Below are 8,066 nucleotides of genomic sequence, written 5' to 3'. Positions count from 1 at the left end.
CCCCTTGTTTATTGACTTTCACAAAGGGAAATCAATGTTAAACAGTTGCAAAATTGCTCTGAAAATGGGAGAGAGGGAGGATTAAGAAATCTGAGTGCGAAGCCAGTCACTGCTGTGCACAACCAAATTCCCAAACAAATTGGTGGAACTGTTGGGGTTTTTTCTGTTGGTGACCCAGAAGAGGAACAAGTTTGTATGACAAGGATGGTGTGTAGTAAGTACACCTCTTGAGCAACTCCATCTCAGCTCAACCACTTGAACCAGAGTAGGCATTTTTTAAATATTAAGATTTTCCTGTCAATTTTGCAACCAAAATTCCACAATACCTTTTCTCCCTGTATTGCTCCCATCTTATGAGTCTCCAACCATGGCAAAAACAACAACAACACCAAACCCCACAATATTATTATGGATAGTTCCAGAGCAGTAACCGCCTTAGTCTGTTGCAGCAAACGTGTTACAGAACTATTCTAAACTTTCATGGACTAGAGCTTATATCACAAAAAAATTAAGTGTTTACAATGCCATTGTTGTTATGACTAGACATAACTGATAGTGGTGCTGAGCTAAAATTTCCTGAGGTTCCATTCTCGTGAAATTTGCCATCTTAGGGGTGGGAGAGATGGTTACAAATAAGCCCTTCTTTCCTTCCTTCCTTCCTCCCTCCCTCCCTCCCTCCCTTCCCTCCCTCATGCCTGTTTGCAATTACTTTTCTCCATCTGCTGCTTTAGTACCTTTAGAAAAGAACTTGAAAGGCATTGTTATGTATTCAGTGGTCTGTGTTTGCCTGAGCTTGAGTCTGGACTAAGGAATCTGAGCTCCTGTGTTCTGATTCAATACATGATGTCCAATCACAGAACATTTCAGGATTTGGGCCACTGCCATTGGCCCTTGAACTCTGAGTCATGATTTGCAGCTTGGAAGTTTAGACAGCCAATCACGTTGGGAGTAGGAGTGGCCCAGGCTTTCAGAAAAGTATGTAAGCAGTTGCTTTGCCCCTGTTTCCCAGTTATGTAGTTCAATAAAGGTTCTTGCTTTTCTCACTGTGTCTTGCCTCGTGGCAACCCACCTGCACTCCAGGCAGCTTATACACTGTCTGATTCCAGTCACTCCAGGATAACAGAGTGAACATGATGACACAGGTAACTAGGTTTGGACTATGTGGTAACACAAGGCAAACAAAGTCTGCCTTTCCCCTCACTCTGAACCAAGAAAAAGGAATGAAGCTGTGGGGCTTCATTCTCTACCAGTGCTACAGGGTAGAATGTGTTTGGTAGAGACGCATTTGAACCCATATTCAGATACACAACACATTGAAAGGAATGCATTACAAACAGATGGCAGCCACACTTGGATGAACATCTATGCTTTACCAAACATGGGTGTTATCCATCCATTACTTGCAGTAGGATTTGCATTCATATGTTCCTCCAGATGCACAGTTCCCATCAATTTCCCTTTACAATTAGTCAACTATATGCAACTGAGCTAAGAGGGACGTGGGTGGCGCTGTGGGTTAAACCACAGAGCCTAGGACTTGCCGATCAGAAGGTCGGCGGTTCAAATCCCCGTGATGGGGTGAGCTCCCATTGCTCGGCCCCTGCTCCTGCCAACCTAGCAGTTTGAAAGCACGTCAAAGTGCAAGTAGATAAATAGGTACCACTCCTGCGGGAAGGTAAACGGTGTTTCCATGCGCTGGTCTGGTTCGCCAGAAGCAGCTTCGTCATGCTGGCCACATGACCTGGAAGCTGTACGCCAGCTCCCTTGGCCAATAAAGCGAGATGAGCCCCGCAACCCCAGAGTTGGTCACGACTGGACCTAATGGTCAGGGGTTCCTTTACCTTTACCTTTTATGCAACTGAGCATCAGGATGAAGGCACATGGACCCCGTTGTGTTGACAACACTGGTGCATTGCCACTTCCTCTGATTTTTGCATTCTTTCAGAAGGAGGCACAAAAATGGCTGAAAGGAGGATGTCATTGTGTAAGGCAATCCATCCCTGCTTCAGCTCAATACAAAGTAGTAGGGCTGCTACTGCTAGTCTCACATGTTTTCACATGCACTTGGGATGATGCAACATCTCCCAATTTCTATAAAGTTAAAAGACAAGTGTACTGTCAGGGAACTGACACTGGAGCTAGAGGCGGAGGTAAGGCTCTCAAATGATGCTGGAGAAGGGCCCAGCAGGGAGAGAGGCAGCTCCGCAGATGGGGAAGCAAATCAGCGCAACACCTGGGATATAGAGGGGCTGATGGGGGAATCAGCGAGAGGGCTCCAGGACTCTTCACTGGACACCAGCAGGGAGAGCACGGGTCCTCCGCTACCCACGCCCACCCTGCGCAGAAGACTTCCGCGCAGAGAGAGTAGGAGGAGACTGGGTGTCAAACAACTTTTATGTTGGAAAAGATTTAAGAAACGCCCACTGACGGATTCTGCTAGCGACTGAGGCAGCCATGAAGTGAAGGGCTGCCCAGACTGAAAGGTTTAGCAAGGCAACAAAGCCTGGAGAGGCGGCAACTTACGCACGAGCAACCCATACACATTACATGTACAATGCAGTATTAGAGGCTGAAATTTCAGTCTCACTGCATATCAGTCTCACTTTTATTCTAGCCTGCACTTTTGGAAGGAAATCCATACTATGTTTGTAATCATTCCGTAGTGCAACATCACTTAACAGTGTTATCTCATGAGCTAAAAATACTAGGTAACATTAGAGGAGAAACCACACGAGACTTGGATCTATTGTGGTTTATGTCATTCATTAGTCTTTGACTCTTGGTTGTTGGTTGTCGTCATGGATTTTAAAGAGCTGGGAGAAAGTTTGATCTATTCATTGATTTGTTTTCTACTTTCAGAACCACTGCAATACAATGAGAACAGGTAAAAACCACACACATTAGGGAAAAGAAGTAGAGCTTTCGTTTGTAATTAGGTTTCAGACCGTAATAAAGGACTCCTATACATGTCTGCTCAGAAGTAAGTCCCACTTAGTCCAGAGGAAGACTCACTGGTTAGTGGATATTGGCTTGCTGTTAAATATTATCAAGGCTGGGATTAAGATGAAGCATCCTTCTCTATGGGACTTGCCAGTGGCTGCGCTGCCATTTCAAAGATCACTTTCCATTCTTTTTAAAAGAAAGAAATGGAGCGATGCAAATGAAATTATTCACACCATGGCCCCATTATTTGATGCCTGTCTCTTCAGCCATTCAACGGCAGGCCATCTTTTCCTGTAATTGCTAAGTGGAAAGAGCAATAATTTTCCATCACAACTCAGCAACTGATTGAGCTGCCTGCATAATTGCTGTTGAAGTGCTCGGCCACTTTTGTATCATGATGACAGTAGCCATAGATATGTGATTCTTCGGTGCATCTGTTCTGAACTTGCATCATCAATGAATCAGGGTGCTTCACAATTGAATTAAAGACTACAAAGGTCAATCCAACAGCCAGTGGAGAGGAGAAAGAGCTGCGAGGAGTTACTTCTTAGGCTGCTGTGAGTTACAACATGGGCGGGCCCATCAGGGCCAGCCCTACCATTAGGCAGATTGAGATGCCTGTCTCAAGGGGCAGTTTCTGAGGGACATAGAGGGGACAGAGCTGTGTGCACTATAGAACCTGTCCAGCATATCCTAAATTAAATGGCTGTCCTCAGGTGCCGTAGAGTATGCTGTCCCATCACCAGCATTGTGGGAGTCCAGTTGACATCTATACATGGGATATTTGCCTCAGGCAGCAAAATATCTTGGGCCAGTTCTGGGGCCATTTGTCAACTCTGTGCACAGTTGCACAGTTGCACAACTTGCTGCACAGTTCTTTGTAAGTCTACTCACAATTCTGGAACCATTGGAAATGCTTCCATTTTGCCAATATTGTTGCTGTTATTTTCGTTTGCTGTTTTAAATTATTTCATTGTTTTAGATTATGCATTCTATGGTATTTTTAATTCTCTCTCTCTCTCTCTCTCTCTCTCTCTCTCTCTCTCTCACACACACACACACACACACACACACAATGTGGATGCTTGGTAAAGGCAGTATAGAGATCCCTAAATACAATGAATAAATAAGGCCCACTGAGTTCGGGGGTGGGCCTTACTCTCAGTAAAATGGATCTACATTTTGAAGTAAGTTAAGCAATGCACATTACTATCTATAAAGGCCACCATCACCCATACAACCATTCAGCCCAGAGTCTAAAATTACCTAACTGCACTACTGATTGTAGCCTTAGTTAAGCATGAATTAGCCATTAGGATAAATACATTATAGCGGAGTCGAGACTTCAGTTAAATTAGGGGATGTGCTGTAATGTAATTTGGCCAGCGTCACTGCCTCATAGTGGAGAGTGTGGGCTTATTCATGCATGCACTTGATATCTCTTCCGTCATAGCAAGAGATAATGGCTCTTTAAACGTAACAGATAGTTCCTTAAGGAAGAATCTATATAAACTGAAACATGTTAAATTTTAGTTTGTAAAGCTTAGTTTAATTTTTTAAAAAAAATTAAACCACCTTAAGAATGCTTTTGATCAAATCAGCTGCCAAAAAAAATGATAAAGAAATATGATTGTAGAACTCCTCAATTCTGCTTCACTTTAGATTGGGGTCACCAAATTTGCAAGGCATTTAACAAGGGCGAAGAGGGTAGGTAGAGTTTTATCCATGATCATGTGTGACATCATGGGCACTATCCAATAGGTGCTTGTGGCTCTCATGCAATTACAGTCCATGAAATATTCACAGCAGTGCTCGATGGTAGAAAAATGGCATTTTCCCAGCAGCAATACTCCGGTCTGAGTGCTAGGTGGAACAAAATCCTCTGTCACCTCAAACAGAACTGCAACATTGAGACACCACAGCATTCCTTTTGAGTGAAAATGTTTAAGTGCTCCAAAGCAGCTGAATAATGACTCAGTTTTTTGTATAAAATGAATAATCTGAAAACACCTGAATTATTTTAATGAATAACTCATCTTTCAGTTATCTATTAATGATTACATTGGCCATTCTTTTGTCAAGAAAACTCCTTCTAGAAGGAGAACGCCATCCCCTGTTGCATCACTAATCCAGAGCTATGACCAAAAAGGCCTTAATCTGGGGTTTTGAGGTGCATTCAGAACACCATCTGAAAAGAAATCTGGTATGTTCAGAGTTGAGGAATCCCTCTTGTTTGCCTGGCTGGGGAGGGATGGATTTGTGCAATGTGCATAGGTGCAAATTCTAGTATGTGGGGATGGGACTGAGCCCCCCCCTTGAAGGCCTGGGCCTTGAGGGGTTTCCCTGTGGTGGTGGGAGGTGTCACCAGGCCTCACAGCCCAACATCACACATATGTGTCGCATGTGTGATGTCATGCACACATGGCGAAGTTCCTGCCCCCCCCCAAAAAAAAATCTTGGGCGGAACTTGCTGCCTCTGGATGTGTGAGTTTGTGTGAAAACTAGCCCACTATACATAGGGGCCCTACACATCCCTGGCATGTGGCCCTTGAAAGACTGCCCAGAAGTGAATGTGGCCCTCCTGCTGAAAAAGATGTACAAATCAAAGGATATTTGTGCATTCAGGCAGCTTCCTGTGATGCTTAAATAAAAGAGTTGTCGTACCAAACAATATTGTAGAAATCAGTGTGAACTCTCGTCTTTTTGTCTTGTGCTTTTAAACGGTTTTAAGAATTGTCCGTGCTGTTTTTAATAGGATTGTTCATTTATCTATTTAAAAATATTTACCGTGTGTGTTTAGTTCTATTTTCGTTTATGCTGTGAGCCACCTTGGTCATGCACTGGGAGAATCTAAACAGAATAAAGAAATGAAGTAATAAATACAACAAATATAAATCATCTGTGTATATTTGGGTAGAGGTAGATATAAAAGAAACATTTAGTTTTGCAGCTTGTATTGAACCCCCCCCCCAAACATTTAGCAAAGAGATATTCAGAGATGGCAGCAATTGATAAGGTGCTGCAGGTGGCATTTCGACAGATCTTCTACATGGACAAGTAAGGGGTTACTATGTTGGCTGAAGAATGGAGGAAGATGGCTTTTGAATAAGCGCATCAGAGGCTTCAGCTGAATTCCCTTAGGAAAAACAAAATTTGGCCCAAAGTGGCTGTTAAAGTGATTGCTGCCCTGCCCTGGGACAACTGCCCAGTGAGGATCCACAATCAGTGTGCTCTGACATCCCATCCCTAAGCTGTAGTGTGGCAATGGATGCTAAGCTGAGTTGTCTTCCGCCATCTGGCTGACCAAGCGCAGTTCTCTGGAGTACAGAGAGCAATGTGGTGAGCCACCACAAGGTTAGCAGAGCACATAGGAAATATCGGGACGAAGATGTGGATTACAGAGGTACCTCTGGTTATGAACTTAATTCGTTCCAGAGGTCTGTTCTTAACCTGAAACTCTTCTTAACCTGAGGTACTGATTAGTTGAAACTGAGGTAAAGTTCTTAACCCGATGTACTACTTCCGGGTTAGCGGAGTCTGTAACCCAAAGTGTTTGTAACCTGAGGTGTTTGTAACCTGAGGTACTGAAGGAATGGGTTTCTGTGTAGTAAGTTTAAAACTGACTCAACCCCCCCTTTTTTTTGTCCTTTCAAAAGAGAGCACTTTTAAATGCGTAAAACTTGAGCTGTTGAGCAAAAACATAAACAAGCTCTCTCCTTTATCAGTCACGGCAAGGGATAGCCTTGGCTTTCTAGGGGAACAAAGAAAACACGACAGAACTTTATCTTATGTGCTGACCACAAAATACGCGCAAGACCGATGTCTGGGGAAAACGCCAAAAGCGTGTTCCTGGAGATCATGACCTCGTCCCAGATAAGAGTAGGAAGAGGAAGATCCTTTTATGGTCAGAAGTAGAGGAAGGAAGATCCTTTTATGGTCAGAAGTAGAGGAAGGAAGATCCTTTTATGGTTGAGAGTACCAGAGCAGGAACATATGTGATGTCAACCTGCGTACGTAGGCCGACGTGGTTGGGCTCCTAGGGGAGGAGTGAGAGGGTGCCTGGAGGATATATATATTGCATGAAACTTGTCATTTCTTTGGACTTGCTGTGGACTTGATCACGCAAGTGCCTTCTGCTATCCGGAGAGCAGAATAAACTCTTTCTTTGAACCAACTCGGTGTCATTTGACTTCCTTCCTCCTGTCCTGGAGCAACGCAGACCCAATCGGTGAACTCCAATAAGGCTACAGTACCACTGTATACTCATGTCTGGTGGTGTCAGGATGCTGTCAGAGGCTCCCGACTGGTTGCCCAGGAAAGTATAGAGATAAGGAAAAGTTTTTTTAATGTCCTTTTTAATTTCAATCTTTACAGAGAGAGGCTGTAGGACCCAGCCTCTTGGATAACAGTGTTGTCCTGCGTGAATCTCCACTCCCATCTCTCCCACTTCCTCATTTGCCACTTCTATGGGTACTGCTGCATTCCCTCTGTCTTTGAGCTCTTTGCTCTCCTACTTTTAAGCCTCGCCAGGTTCTGGGAGATGGAGGGTCTGGAATGCTTTCTAATGACAATGTGTCAGCCAGGTGTTGGTCTGGCTCTCCCATGATTTCCCAACTTTCCCCCTCATCTGCCTCTGAGCTGTGATCTCCTTCAATCTCCTGTTGTAAATCTATATTGTCTTCCTCTTCCTCCTCCCTGGAAGGGTCAAGATAGAGAGGCAGTCTCCACCATTCCTCCTCTGCCCAGTCCCTGAGAGGTAGATGCTTTGGGACTAAACTTATTGAGCTTTTACAAGAAATAATTGGGTACCATATACAAATGAACCCACGTACAGTTCTTTTGGGATAGGTAAAAAAAAAATCAGAATTTAGTTGGGAGTTTTGTTAACTGAGGCTCAAACACTAATAGCAGATAAGTGGTGTGCTCTGATCATCCCAACCGAATCAGAATTGTTTAGTAAAATTGGTATAATCTACCAATAATGGCAAAATGAAAGGAAATGGTTCACTTAAGGGAAGGTACGGTAGATAAAGAAATGAGCAGTGTGGGAATCGATGCTGCCCTTTATTAAGTATGTGGAATGATAACATCAAATAAAATTATTTAAAGCTATTCCCTGCTAT

Source organism: Podarcis liolepis, assembly GCF_965112155.1.
Source record: "Podarcis liolepis genome assembly, chromosome: 12".
NCBI classification, from domain to species: Eukaryota; Metazoa; Chordata; class Lepidosauria; order Squamata; family Lacertidae; genus Podarcis; species Podarcis liolepis.
The sequence above is the reverse complement of the archived record's forward strand: the minus strand, read 5'-3'. Positions refer to the sequence as shown.